General features: G+C 33.1%; 1 protein-coding gene and 1 long non-coding RNA gene across 7 annotated transcripts in view; one reads left to right on the top strand and one right to left on the bottom strand.

The window, feature by feature from the left end:
* LOC145662698 (uncharacterized) overlaps window positions 1-14,945 on the bottom strand; it is a 336,929-nt gene that overhangs the window by 198,210 nt on the left and 123,774 nt on the right. For all 6 annotated transcript variants that reach the window (XR_014127086.1, XR_014127082.1, XR_014127081.1 and 3 more), the window contains one exon: window positions 8,178-8,383. This is a non-coding gene — a long non-coding RNA (uncharacterized LOC145662698). The remainder of the gene's footprint in view (window positions 1-8,177; window positions 8,384-14,945) is intronic.
* The window catches only part of LOC145662697 (uncharacterized), a 357,041-nt gene continuing 346,097 nt past the window's right edge, over window positions 4,002-14,945 (top strand). The window contains exon 1 of the mRNA XM_081728541.1: window positions 4,002-4,255. The gene's annotated coding sequence lies outside the window, so the exon portion shown is untranslated. The remainder of the gene's footprint in view (window positions 4,256-14,945) is intronic.

Raw genomic sequence — 14,945 nt, 5'->3', positions numbered from 1 at the left:
AACTACTGGACCTAGCAAGCTGAAATTTTCAGTACAGTAAGATCTCATGCTATTTTATACGAAGGTATACTCATCCGAACCGAAAACCATGTCCACGGGAAGTAATTTGAGAATAACTGTCCAAAATCAAACAATCTAAATCACTAAGTCATGCGATGTCGTACTGTCAACAAACAATTGACTACCGAAAACTGACGCTATGGCGCTGTAGTGGAGGCATAATTTACCGTGTACTGAAATGTATACTTGTACTCATTAATCAGAAATTTAATATTTACTCTGGTTTATTTATGTTAGAAAAATGGTACTAAATTAAAGCATATTTATACACTGTCCGAATCGAAAATTCACACACTCACACAAAACTACTAACTACATACACCACTGTTAGTACTACACATAAAGACAACTAACTAAACTAAACATGCACCATTTAGTTACATGCATGTTGACGAAAATAACCTAACACATTAAATTTAAAATACATTACTCCCTCGTCGATATATACATAGTCGGCTCTATTTAATTTAAAGGGGGTAAAATGAGAAAGGTAAACACTAGGTCTAATTGACCTGACCAATTGTTTACATAATGATTGACAAAAATTGATGCCCTGGGGGAACCTTAAGGAGGTTTATGGAGGGACCCTTCCCCTGAAAGGGGAAAAGGCCCTAAAACGAACAATAACTAACCCATTCCCCCGCTAGAACTGGTTCAATTTGGAAAAGGGGATAGGAGCCCTTTTAAGCTAACTTAAGCTGCCATTATTATTATTCACTTTACAACCATCAAACCTACGTACATGCGATTACTGAATAAATAATAGAAAGTCACATTTACTTAATACACGAACAACATGCACCAAACAGGTCGTAATTTCCCTAATCCCTACTTGAGTTTGAAATAAAAAAAAAAAAAATAAAGTCACTCTTTCACTGTTGTCTATTCTCGATAGGCAGCAAACATGGCTTCCTAGTAAACAGAACTGGAATTTGTTATTTCACTGAATTGCAGCTTCTTTACCAAAATTTGCGGATTTTTCGGGCTCCTATTCCGTTGTAAATCTTTAACTATTGAATTACATTATATGTTACCTTAGTTGTCCTTGGAAATTGGAATTCTTCCCGAAAAATATGTAGCACAAAATTTACAAGCTGCTCCTTGCAAGGTGTCTTCGTTTGTTCTCCTAACATTGCGCCGAAAAAGCCAGAGGTAGGAGAATTCCTCCAATCAGAACGAAAACTTTAGCCGCGGAAATTACAAAGCAAATAGAAATTTGGCAAATCCAGATATAACCGGAACTGAAAGTGACTATGGACTAGTGAGAGGGGGTGAGGGAAAGATTAGGTACCTGGCTAAATTCTACATTGGTCTGAAATTAAGGAAATTTATATCCAATAACGGAACTATGTTTCGGTATGACGTCAGAATGGTAAACCTTGTAACTATTCAAGTTATATATCCGTAAATGGGATTTACACTTAATCAAAATATAAATAAATATATTATACAGTGGGAATATGGTTACTAACGAAACCTTTGGGTTCATTATATTTAATTCGAAGTAAAGAGAGTAAATAAATTGTGTAACTAAACCGAAATTGAATAAAAAAAAATTACTAGGTATAGGATGCGTAAAAAAAAAATTGCCATTACTTTCAACTGTAATGGTACATTACAAAAATTTTACAGTTTTTCAATAGGTGTTTCCAGAAATGACATGTAAGTTACAGAATATGCTTTCGAACATAAAACTGGTCACTTTTGGCTATTGTAGACTGTAATGCTCTCCTACATGAAGCTGTAAGAGTCTGAATAGACAGCAAACAGACGCAATTGTACGAAATGGTAAATGGCTAGGCAGCGCCGTAATTTAGATTTTTTTCTGGAGAGGGGGCAAGCATTAATACGCGTATTCGCCCCCCCCTAGAAACAAGTATTTTTTAAATTCTTGGGCCCCCGCAGCCTGTGAGCCCTCCCGCACGGCATGGTCTGCGGGCTCGATCTGGCCCATTCCATACATGACAAATTAATTAAGGGGAAACTATTGACAAATCTCAAAGCCATACCAATATTATTTCTAGGGCCCATAATAGTAAACTTCTGTTACTGAAGTAGGCCCAGGACTCATTTTTGTTTTATTTACCGTTTGTGTGCTGTTTTGTTTGTCATGTAGTGAACTTGTTTGATGCTTCCTTTATAATTTCATGTTCGTATCGTATATGGAGTAAGAAAAAGTCTTAAAGTGGGCCCCTCTCGAACGCCAGGGAGCTTGCCTGGGCGGGGGCAATCGCTGTGGATTAAACATTAGCTTACTGTTTTGATGACTGTAGATTGTTGATAAGTATGTAGAGTAATTGTAATTTTACATACTGCCTATTTGATTTTATCTTCTAGATAAGAGAAGTTTGGAGAAAGCAATCATTAGATGCGAAGAGGCGAGTACCTCCGGGTCTCTGTGTCCACTATCTTTAATCTGCTGATTCGTAACTTGTTTGTGTGTCAACTTTGTCAATTTATTTATATTTGCCAATTTATTGTAAGGTCTTTCGTATCTTTCTATATAAAAGAAGAAACCTGGACTTCTGACTAACTGATGAAAGCCTTAGCAACATTGCTTAAGCTAGAAATTTGAAATCTGAACATTACAGATTTCAATTATTTGTGAGATAAGGTATCTCCTAAGGAGCGTTTTTGAAAATTCATTGTGGAAGAGAAAGGGGGGAAAGGAAACGGGGGTTACAATTGTTATAATATATTTATGTCTCGGATTCCCTTAATGCTAGGGACTTGAAATTTGGGTATATTTATATTTTTCATAAATACCAAAATAAAATAATTAAAAAATAGTTTTTCATAAATTTTCATAAAATAACTAAACCTGTATCCTAGTGTTTTTCGATTTTTTATTTTTATTTTTTATTTTATTTTATTTTATTTTAGGGAAAGAAAAGAGGTCGGGATTGCTATTATGACAATCAGATGTCCATATCTCGGAATCCATTAACATTGGAGACATGAAATTTGGTATTTAGTTTTTTCCATTTAAAATAATTCAACACGTTTCGGAGTTTTTAAATACAGTTGTTCTACCTTGGTAGAAAGGAAGAAAAAGGGCTGCGGGTGATTTACCACACGAGACATTCGAATTTCGTACTGGACTTTGAATTGAGACGAATTCTATATGAGAGGTCCAGAAGGAAGAACGCAAAATATTGCCCGTAGTAACACGCGGGGACATTTGCATAGTTACATATAAACCAAGAAAAATGACGAAAACTGAAGGAATCTCGCATATAGAGCAATGCTGCGAGGAGCGCACTAGGCCATATTTTGTTCAATAAAGAAACGAGTCTTTCAGTATATTTTAGTCATATTCTGAATAATATGATTCTATTGGTAACTCAGAAAAGTCCAAAATTTCCCATAGAGCATTATTCTTGGAAATGCTTCAATTTGTCGAAAATTAAATAGTTAACAGTACCTCTCCATGACCCAGTAGTGAACATTTTGCTTTCCGTGCATATGGTAACGCATTCGATTCTGGATGGGTGGGAGTGCTTGCCTCAAATACAAATTTCAATTTAAACGATAGGTATTGTCTCAAATAGCCTCTGTGCTGAAAGGGGATGATCAAACTTCAAGCAAACAACCAATCACTCAAGTAGTTAATACGTAAATACTGCCTGTGCATAAAAATCAAATTTTAACTAGACATGAAAACATATTTTCAGAGCCATCATAATGTTGATATCAATGAAAACTTTGGATTTCGTCTTAGCATTCATAAAAACGTCAAAGAAAGGTTGTAATTTCAAACTCTCAAACACTAAAAAGAGCCTTTCGTTTCGTTATCCTGGAGTGTATGAAACCGTATTTTCTGCTGGGCCAATGAGGCGAAGGCAAGTACCCATGACGTAGGAGCGAGGGGCTGACACCAAGAACATTCCTTAACTTGTTGCTTAGCCCTGACGCTCTCTATAAAGCTGACGGCAGATCAAAGCGCAGCCTCTCGGAGCCGCTTCAACAGGTGGCACACACACACTACAAGAGCTGTTACAGCTACTAGTCGACTACGCTATCTCCAAAAGCATACACAAACACACAACACACGCACATACAAGACAAACGCACAGACATACGTATACACGTACATATACTTGTTCAGTTAGTAGCTGTCTCTAGCTAGAAAGGCTCCAAAACTTCATATTTCACAAGGTGTCTCGGAGTACGTTTTCTACTCATCATTGTCAAGGTAAGTTTCTGTTTCTTTTTATATTTGCTCCAACCATAATTATAATGTTTGTTCTTTACGTAGGAGAAAAAGAAAAAATCGTCGTTACTTTTTTAATTTTCAGAAAATAAAAACTAGACTGTTTAAACAATTCATTATACCTCTATAGAACCATTTAGTACTTATAACAGCGGTGCAAATCTGTCTTCAACATTGGGGGGACGGGTACAATCCTCCACTGGGGATTCTTCACAACTTTTTTTAAAGCGATGTTCAAAATATTTATGAAGTTGAGAAAAGGTACTATGTAGGATCAGGGGAGCAGAGTTGTCTTCAGCATTGGAAGGCGGGCAGATTTGAGGCTTATTCTGGGGGAGACATCAATTTCATCTCACTTTCCTTTGTGACAATCGGCATACAGGCAACATCACATTTCTTTCCAAAAAACACACTTCAAATCGGATTATTGGCGACACAGTCCCCCCAGTTCCAAAATTGGAGGGGACATGTCCCCTTCATCCCCACGAGGTTTGAGCCAGTGACATAATAATGCTTTGGGATACTAGCGAATTGAGATATCATTTCAAAGCCAAGTTACGTTTCATCTCTCTTACATCCGATCTTTCTTTCTTTTCTTTCTTTTTTCTTTTTTCTTTTTTTTTTTTTTTTTTTTTAATGGGAATCATTGATTTCGCTGTATGTATGTAAATTGGTTGTGATATCTCTGATTCACTTAAGTTTCATGAGACTGTCATGAAATTGTTCAGGAAATTCAAAGGTGTATCATTTTAAACGTAAATTTCCAGGATTTCCAACTCTGTTTATGCAACTGAATTAAATACATTTAAAAGATATATCTATACATAATGTCAGCTACACATTGTACTTTGAAGGATTCCAAAACTTCTGGGATGAGATAATTAAGAGAATGTTTTATTATTATTATTATTATTATTATTATTATTATTATTATTATTATTATTATTATTATTATTATTATTATTATTATTATTATTATTATTATTATTCGTCAAATTGTAAATCATATCGCGAACTGAATAGAAACTTTCAGGAGCCATATCTGGTCCGCGAGACATGATTTGTCCACACTCTTTTAGAACTAGTTCCTACATACAAAAGTGAGTTTTTTTTTAAGCATGTACCAAAAAATAAGAGCTTTAACTTAGATAAAATGTGATTTATGTATACCGCTCCCAACACTTTTATGGCTGATATAATATTTTGAAATACTTTATACTTTAAAATCGGCACTTGTTAATTAATCCAAAAGTCAGCTTTCAAACTCAAGGTAACAGAATCTTTGTGGTCAATTACGTAAACATTATTTATTGATGCTACACTTGTTATGAACTTCTGTGTTTATGATAAGAACTATTTGCGTAAGCATATTCTCAGTTGGCAGTTGTATTCAGTTGTGAAAATGTGATTTTGAGGTAATTAACTAGTAGAGAGTAATTTAAACTGATGAAATGATGTACATATTGTTATCAGAAACAATCTTAAATATAAAAAATAAATAAAATTCAGCCAGAAGAAGTTTGTCAAACACTCGACTAAAAGACAGAAGAAAAGGAGAAAGGTTGAATGAAGAAATACCAATGGCAATGGCACCTCATTCAGCTGGAAATGTTTTCATTATATATATGTATATATGTATGTGTCTGTCTGTGTGTGTAGGTATATTTATGTGTGTACCGTAATTAATTTAATGGAATCTGAAGAGAACTTTAAAATTTCCTTCCATCATTCAGATATACTACAATACCAATTGAATTGTATTAGCGAATTGTGTTGTTGTACCTTAGCAAACTTATATAATCGACTTCTCAAGTGCTACTTCATTCGTGCATCATAATGTCGTGAATCAAATGCGCAAAATGTCATTTTCAGTCTAAAAAAGATCGACTTTTTAGATTTTTTCTTCATTTATTACTAAAGTTTTAGTTTTAGTCGTTTATTTATTACGTCAACATATTCGTATTCCCCCATCCCCTTGTATTCCGAACAAGTACAACAAACCAGGAACTTCTAGAAATCAAATCATAAAAGAACAAAAAACGGATTAATTGGATTCTCGTCTTACATTTGCTATTTGGATCCTCTACCGTGGGAGCGCGGTAACTCACTGGAAGAGCGTTCATCTCCGGTGCTTGGGGTCCCTGGTTCGATTCCACCTCGCACCGTGTGGACTTTGTGGTGGACAAACACCATATTCGTGGGTTTTCCCGGGGTTCTCCCGTTTCCTCCCACTTTCTTCATTTCATTCATTTCTCATCATCACCCTCTCCTTTAGCCTAACCGACATAATCGTGGGACGTAAAACTTAAAAATTTCATTTCATTTTCATTTCATGTGAATCCTCTACCATTCAACTGTCAGCGACTTTATCAGTTTTCTGTGTTTTATTGGCTATTCCCTCTCAGATAACTAGATAGTGATCCAACCAGATGATGTTTCGCCCTTAAATATTAGCTACTTAAAGACGCAGATGTCTACCTTTAACCAGGAGATTCGTATTCTATCCCCGCTAGAGGCGGAATTTATTTTATCGTTCTACCGGGTCAGAGGTTTACCTAATCTCTGCCAAATGTATTAATTACAAAAACCTGGAATTACAAGGTGATAGGAGCGTTGTGCTTGCCGAATAAACTCTTCTTTGCGCTCGTATCAAATAAGTGTAGGGACCTTCGTCCACTCCGCCCTTAGGCCACATCGAGATTTGATTTCCCTTCAGAAATATAATAATAATAATAATAATAATAATAATAATAATAATAATAATAATAATAATAATAATAATAATAATAATAATAATAAGGGAATAACATTTTGTACATACCTCGGGGGGTATGCAATGGTTTGTTATTTAAGAATTGAGAGCAAGTCTTTAAAAATAAGATGAAAAGAAAATCACTAGTATGTACATATCTTAGTAATATAATTAAACATTAATACAACTCTATTTTGAAGATAGTAAAAAATGTTGTTTGCCATCATAAACATTTTAAACCTTATTTTATAACGAAACAATATACACGTAAAAGAGAGATGGAATATTATATGGCATAATGGCATTCATTATTAGTCGCATATAAACACGAATTTAATGCAAGATAGTAGGAAAACGTATTCGTGTCACTCTTGCTAAACAGAAGTTATAAGTTTGTAAAATTGCTTTTTTTTCTCTCAGGATATAAGATTTTTAAAATGGAAGGAAATATTAAATGACAACGAATTTTTCTCTAATTTATCATAGAAATAATGGTTTACAAAGATTTTTGAAAACATATTATGCTTGTCAAGAATGTTTCGGAGTCGACTGGGCACCTAAGTATTTAGTGTTGTGGAAGTCTTTGTAAATTTTATCTTCCTCTCTTGTGAAATAATTTTATTAATCTTGACAATTTTGTTTTTGTTATCTTAAAATCCAACTCATTTGTTGCAGAAAACACATGAGATTACATTAAAATACCATTGAGTATAACAGAATATAAAGTAACTATAATAGACAAGTACTAACTTGATAAGATCAGGCAACGAAAAGAAACACAAGTATTTAAACAGAAAATATGGAGCATAAAAGTATAGAATAGTCCTAGATATGAAACAATACCATACTCATATGCATGGGATTATGTTAAAACCAACACGTATCATCTCTTAAATAATACATATTTCAAAATCAGCATATGGGAAGAGACTGAATCTTCCTTATTCTCATGGCATCCTTCAGATTCTCAGTACCTGTAACTAACAACAACTGTTGGGTGCTGAGCAAGTTTCGTTCAATTCTATATCATTTTTTAAATAAACTGGTCATATCCTATACTTTATGCAATAATCTTGAATTTAAATATGTTTGGTTGCATATTAAACAATGAAGTGATTATTCAATTCTCAAAAGAAGTTACTATTTACTTACATTTCCCAAAATTGAAGTTTAAAAATATTTCAAAACATTTTATAAATGGAAAGAAAATACAGTATTCTTTTCCAGTTTTCTTCAGTATTCTCCAGTATTCTCCAATATTTTCCAGTATTCTTCTCCAGTGCAATTTAGTTGTCTTCTAGCATGTTATGTTGTAAAGTAAGTTTTGTAGATGTTGCTCACTATCAAGTGTTCGTCACCTAAGGGAGAGGAATCATGATAAAGTGTATAATGGAAATTTACAGAGCACCGGAATAAAAGTATGTAAACAGTTAAATCAGTTAGCAACTAAATATTTGTGTATATATAAAGCGTACAACTATACAGGTAAATCACATTTTAACTAAGGCAGACCCCAGAAGGCAGTATTGGAAGTTTAAAGCATTGAGCAAAAGGTATTGATTTTTTGAGGAGAGTCGTACGAATTTTCAAATAACATCATAACATCAGACGAGATACCTTTGGCATAAATATATGATCTCATAATTAATTTGAATTCTTATTTATCAACAACGAAGAATATAATGGAACACTGACAATTTTTCAGCTACGACAATTGGCACTGTATTTTGCAATAAGTAGCAAAACAATTACAGTATTTTAATGATTTTTTTAAATGATTGTATGACAAATTCTGTAAACTCATAAAAAGACGGCGACAAAATTAGCGAAGTTTCTTAGCTTCACATAATTTACCAGCCAATTTTAAAATTATTATTTGACATCATTTAAGGATGGTATAAAATACTTATAATAATTTATTAGATTCTACCCCAGTGGTTATAAACAACAAACGGCTTGGAATCAAAAAGATGAAACAAAAAGTGAGATAGAAAAATATTATCAGAGGACGATTCGAATAGAGCTCTCTTCTTACCTCAAAGAACCATCTACCATGAGGCTTTGGAGGTCATCTGAAGTTTTTAAATGGCAAGGTTTGTCATCTGATACATAATTGAAAGTGTCATGAAAACACAAAACTTTTGTAGATAAAAATTAACTATTTATGTTCAATAATTCACTTATTTTTTCTACTGTAAATACGATAAGCTCCAAGTAAAAATATTTTTAAAAAAAGAATAAAATGAAATTTTTAGTTTTGCATCCTACGATTGTGCTTTGATAATTAATGCAGTTGAATGATTATGAAACAATCGGTGGAATGTGAAAGTGGAAGGAAGCGGAAGAACCTTGAGAAAACCCACGAACATGACTTTATGTCATACGAACTCATGTGACCGGGGATTGAATTAGGAATTCCTCGCATCAGAGGTTAGAGTTTTGTGAAAATATTGGAATATCAAAACAGAAAGAATAACAAAATGCAAACGATCATTGCCATTGAGCAAGGTGCACTTGCAAAGGGAGCAAGATGGGCGGTCATCCACAGGTACTCAGTGTAAACGTGAAAATGTAATAAATTTTTGTAGGACAAAGTTCTCGTCGTTGAGCTCCATTTCAAGTAACAGTGAAAGCAGTTATGCAAGAATTCAGTTAAAATAAGGCTATTTTGTGAGTGGTATCCGTCACAAAGTACATTCCTTTACAAAAGTTATTTACTTTTCTTACAATCGCTTCAATGATATTAGGAAACATATTTTGCAATTTAATATATTCTGATTTTCCTATATTTTTCTGTGTTTCATCCTTTATCTCAAACTATTTGTAATTTATGAGTACTTACACTTCATATGTAAGTGTTTTCCATAATTTAGATTTGTTGTATTCCTTGTTGCGGCGTAGCACATAACAACGAGAATAAATTTTATTTTATTTTATTTATTTAAAGAATACAATAAGCTATTTCTCAACTACAATATTCTAGGTTACAGTAATTACATTAATGATATTATCTTATTAATATAACAAAGAAACACAATATTATTAAGACTATTCATGTACGTTATTAGAATATAAGATATGCACAAGATATTGATTATAACATATTCAAACATAATCTATCAATTTGTATTTTAAATTTATTCTCATTGTCATTACAAAAACCTATTATCAATCCAAAGTAGTGAACCCTGTTGCAGCAAACACACATCCGTAGGAGACTTCTTTAAGGTATTTGTTTTAGCTTTATTACAAAAGAACAGAATTCTAATCGATCTCGCGTTTTTTGGATGAGGTACCCTAAAATTGATCTTTTCTAACAAGTTAACAGTTAATTCTACTGTGTAGTATTTTATGTAAAACACAAGATCATGAGTAAATCTTCTCCTTTCTAAGGATGGTGGATAAAAATTACCGTTTAGTTGGGAAGGTGAATCATATTTGGAACAGTTCTCAGTCTGATTGGAAGTGAGAAATCTTATTCAAAATTGGATTGTATGTTATCAATATTGATAGTATATTTGATGTACTCTGGATTCCACATTTGAGAAGCATATCCAGTGTTCATCTGACGCATGCGAAGAAAGTACTTTGAGAAATTAAGTTTTTTCTGAAATCCTTAATACCTCTTATAATCCAATCCAAATTTATAAAAGCTTCATTTACTATGAAAGAAATGTGTACTATAAATGTCAAATGATCATCGAATATAACACTAAGCTTTTCAGCCATCTCTTCTTTAATTAATGGAGAGCTATCTACCGTATAGGAGTAATCGAAATATTTCTACTACGCGTGAATGAAATGGATTTGAATTTGTTGATATTTATATATAGAGATTATTTTCTATACTCTAGTTAAATATGTTTACCAAATCGTCTTGTAACTTTACACAGTTATTAATCAAATGAATTTCTGCATATATTTCAAGTTCATCGGCAAATAATAACTGCTTTCATGATTTCACATAATTGGTTGTCATTAATAAAAGGTATGAAAAGTAAGGGTCCTAGATTCGATCCTTGAAGTACTTCAGATCGATCTCTATCAAATTAGAAATATGCTCAGTCGATAAAGGATAAGACTGCTTACAATCTCTTAAATATGAAACTAGAAGTTTTAGAGCAGGTTTTGCAAAATTAAAGAGATTGAGCTTAGGTAGCAATATGTCATGATCGATAGTGTCAAATGATTTCGCTCTATCAGGAATTGTAGCCAAAAATCTAATTAATATTAAATTTGAAATAGTTTATCTTTGCGTTAAAAAAAACACGATGATATGGCGAGATAACAGGGCAAGTATTTAACTAAAAATAAGTCGTGTACGTTATTTTATAAATATGTTGTGTACATTGACTGAAAACTATGCTTCCATAAATACCCCTTAGTAAACATGTTGTTTAAATTGACTGAAAAATGTGGCTCCATGAATATCGCTACATAAACACGTTGTGTATATCCACGGACGAATGATTTGCAGATTCCTAACATGCTAAAATTTTGGACTACATAAATACGCATACAGAAGTTATATTCAAAAATATGAGGCACGTCTAGAAAGTAAGTTTTCCTAAGGCGGTAAACACAAGAAGACACAGTGATACATTTATTGCCAAAGATACAGTACAAGTGACACTACTTTTCAATATCTTCATCACCTGAATTTTACGCCGTGCGATTTTCATGTCTTTTTAAATTCAATAAATTCCTGTTCTTTAAGCATTTTCATAGTAATGAACAATTAGCTACAGATGATTGTCCTATAATGGTTCCATTCCTAGGTCGCTGACTGTTACGACGTCGGAATACAGAAGTTGATCCCATGGTATGACATGACTAAATTCCAGTGGTGAATATATCGGAAAATAGTGTCATCTATGCTTTCCAATGACAGTAAGTGTTTCAAGATCACTGTGTTTTCTTTGAGTTTACTGCTCTAAGGAAACTTACTTTCTAAAAGAGACTCGTAAAATAATAACTTGGTAAATTCACCCTGACACACTTTTTAAGAATATCAAAAGTTGACGTTAAATTACGTTCAACAGAATGGTATAGAGACAGTTTATCCCTAAAAAATCTTTAAAGAAAAGTTGAACTCATTATTTCTTTCCTCCTTAAAGAACCTAAGAAAAACAGGCCATTGTTTCTCTAATAAGCGTTAAACTCAATAATCAATTTTAAGACCCTTATTATTGTTAATTCATATCTTGATTATATAGTATTAGCAAGAATTTCGAATTCTTCAATTGAAGTTTTAGTTTTGCTGTCAAGTCACCAGATATCAAGTGGTAAATTAAAAATATCAAGAACATAGAAAGAAGAAAATGAAAAGAATTCGAGATTTCAACATTTCTCTTGATGACTTTTCAATGTCAAAAATTGTAGTTTGGGTGTCCTCTGTCCAGGCACTTCCAGAAACCGAGATGCCACACAATTCAACGAATAGAAAACAAATTTTAATTTTTGATGTTGAATGACATTTCTTGGTTACAGATAAAATAAATAAATAAAAATAAAATTCAAAGTCAAACACTCCCGGCAGGAGCTCATGTATTTCGGATTCCACATTAAGCTGTAGGTCCACGTCTCATAGTCTCTGCTGAAAGGAACTCAAAGCCAAGTCATCACCAATGTTACCAACTTTCTTACGTTATTTATTTAAATAACGTGTTCACAAGTACATTATTTCTTTGTTAATGGTTAAGTATGTCATGTAAGTCAAAATATGTCAACTCTCCACAGAAGTATTGTTTTAATATAGTTGCTATTTCAAGCATCACACACACACGCACACACACTTACATTAGTTTATAGCTAAGTAGTTGACAAGCCCCAATTCTGGTAACCATGTACATTATTGGAAATTATAATCCTTTTGACTGAAATAAAGATCTCTCAATTGGTCAAAGCTTATTCTTACTTGTTAGATTTAATTTCATCTGTAGATAATAATGTGGGGGTTTACAAAGGGAAGAAAGGGAATCTTTCTAACACAGTGGTCTGACGAACAAAGATTGTTGTCAAGATAGAGTTAATCATAGTAATTAATTAGTAGTTAAAAGAAATACCATAAATATAGAACATTTAAATTAAAGAATATGGAAGTAAAAATTTAAACTTTCAATATTTTAATTATTTTCCTTGAATTAGACGTTTCTAACTATCTCGTTCAATATAGTAAAGATAATCAAAATGGTATCTAACATTTCAATAATTGATCTAAGAAAGTAAGTTACAATATTTTTGAATAAAATTACTGAAAATTTTCTGAAACATCATATTTAACTTAAAAGCATCATTAGAACGAGAAGTAATTGATCTTACTTTAAATATTTTATTATTGCTCCAATATGTCGCATTTGATCATATCTATTTTGACTCTACCCTTTCCAGTAAATTTCAAGCTTACGACATCTAATACTCGCTTAATTCACAATGGTATCAAGCCATTCGTAAGGCAGGATACATACTTAGGTACATTATCTAAGCACGAAAGCAAATGTTTTTAGAGGTGTACTGTATGATCAAAGCTTTTTCTCTATATAAGGATATGCTCTTGATAAATTAACCCTTATCCCAGTAGTATTAGTTCGTAACTTTATGGCATCAATAAATCGGTTACCTGGTAATTTTTCTTCATTTACCAGGAAACTATTCGCCACTGGGTCAATGGAATTAAGGTTTCTAGGAGACTCTTTTTTCTCTCTCTCTTTTCGCTCTATACTTGTAAATAGGGTAGAAGTGATGAAATAAAACTAAAAAGAATCTCAAAAGAGATTCTACGTCTGACAATGTCATTTGTGGCAATAAAGCATTATTCGTCTTTCGAAAATAATAATAATGATAATAATAATAACAATACCTCACTGAAGATATCTCGGAATCCTTTTCGGTTAGAGACATGAAATTTGCTGTTTAGATTTAATGTTTCGAATACACAATTAATACTTGTTTTAGCGTTTTTAGATGTTTGACCTAGAATCGTACGAAAGGGGTAGACGTGCTTCCCTAAAATTCCCATATGAGACGTTCAACTTCGAGTTAAGATGAATTCTATATGAAAGGCGCCGAAAGGAAGAATGGAATAAAGTTAGTAAAACCTTCAAAAACAAAATCGTAAATACGCCACTGGCAACATCTATTAGTGTAACTATTTTCTACTAGGAATGAACATGGCGCACTGAAGTGTTTATCTTTTATAAATAGTATTGAGCGTCAATGTCTAAAATTACAGTTATTAAGCATTACTTTTTAACGCGAAAAAAATGCATACTTAACTCGATTGCTTTATACAAATCAGTAGAAAATGCCACTAAAATTGGGTCAAAGGAGAACTACTGTGATAGAAAGGACGTAACTTAATAGGTATCTAGTATTCAATCATCTCTACAATATAGAAAAAAAAAATAAACCAAGACAATCCTTTATTATAACTCACCAGGGAAATGATTAACAATAATTAGAAATTTACAGCGTGGTCCGGAAGTGGACGTAACCCTAATTAGTAATAATTCGAAGACAATGTTAATGGACATTCTTACCTCGAGATGCTTAATGAGTGGTTGGTGCCTCAACTGGAATAAAATGGTATCAAAGACATTGTTATAATGCAGCAGGATGGAGTACCAGCGCACTTCGCGATTCACGTGCGCAATCACCTGAAATCAGACGTTTCTTGGCCGCTGGATTGGAAGACGTTGTGCATCTTCACCTGCTCCCTTTGCCTGCCTCCAAGAAGTCCCGATCTGATGACACCAGACAATGCTTTCTGGGGTTTCATAAAGCAACAAGTAAGAAACACCCGATATCACACAAGGCAGGAATTACGAGCAGCTGTGGAACACGGCTTCACCCTCGTGATTTCGAAGTATCTCTGCAAAACATCTGCGAGAACTTGGCACAGAATTCAGCTGTGTTAAGACA

This window comes from Thermobia domestica, chromosome 10 (genome assembly GCF_964235325.1).
Source record: "Thermobia domestica chromosome 10, izTheDome1.hap1.1, whole genome shotgun sequence".
Taxonomy (NCBI): domain Eukaryota; kingdom Metazoa; phylum Arthropoda; class Insecta; order Zygentoma; family Lepismatidae; genus Thermobia; species Thermobia domestica.
This window is presented reverse-complemented; position numbering and strand designations above follow the sequence as displayed.